The following is a 357-nucleotide window of genomic DNA, read 5'->3' as shown; positions in this document are numbered from 1 at the left end:
GGGGCGGGGGGGGGAAGGGGCGGTGCCTGGGCGCCAGGGGCCGAGGACCGGGGTCCGAAGCCAGACGGCCCCCCACTAACCCAGTCCGAGCCCTGGCGACCGTGGATTCCCGGCCTCCACTCGCCGTCCGTTTCCGGGGCCCAAGGGTCCCGCCGCGGTTGGATGACCCGGCCCGGAGGAGTGATGGGGCCTTAACCCCCTCCCCCTCCGCGGTCCCCCTTCCCTAGAGGTCACTCTCCACTCCCACCTCACTGGCCCGGCACTTCCGGTTCCGCAGAGGCCAGTGTCCCCGGTACTCACCCCCGGCGCGGTGCCCGTCACCGCGGCCGTCGTTGTCACCGCCGCCTCCCGGCAGAG

At 74.2% G+C, this 357-nt stretch overlaps 1 long non-coding RNA gene across 1 annotated transcript in view; it reads right to left on the bottom strand.

The window, feature by feature from the left end:
- LOC114010094 (uncharacterized) overlaps positions 1 to 357 on the bottom strand; it is a 9,756-nt gene extending 9,399 nt beyond the window's left edge. Inside the window, exon 1 of the long non-coding RNA XR_003551481.1 lies at positions 301 to 357. This is a non-coding gene — a long non-coding RNA (uncharacterized LOC114010094). The remainder of the gene's footprint in view (positions 1 to 300) is intronic.

Source organism: Tupaia chinensis, unplaced genomic scaffold (genome assembly GCF_000334495.1).
Source record: "Tupaia chinensis unplaced genomic scaffold, TupChi_1.0 Scaffold000709_1, whole genome shotgun sequence".
Lineage (NCBI taxonomy): Eukaryota > Metazoa > Chordata > Mammalia > Scandentia > Tupaiidae > Tupaia > Tupaia belangeri.
This window is presented reverse-complemented; position numbering and strand designations above follow the sequence as displayed.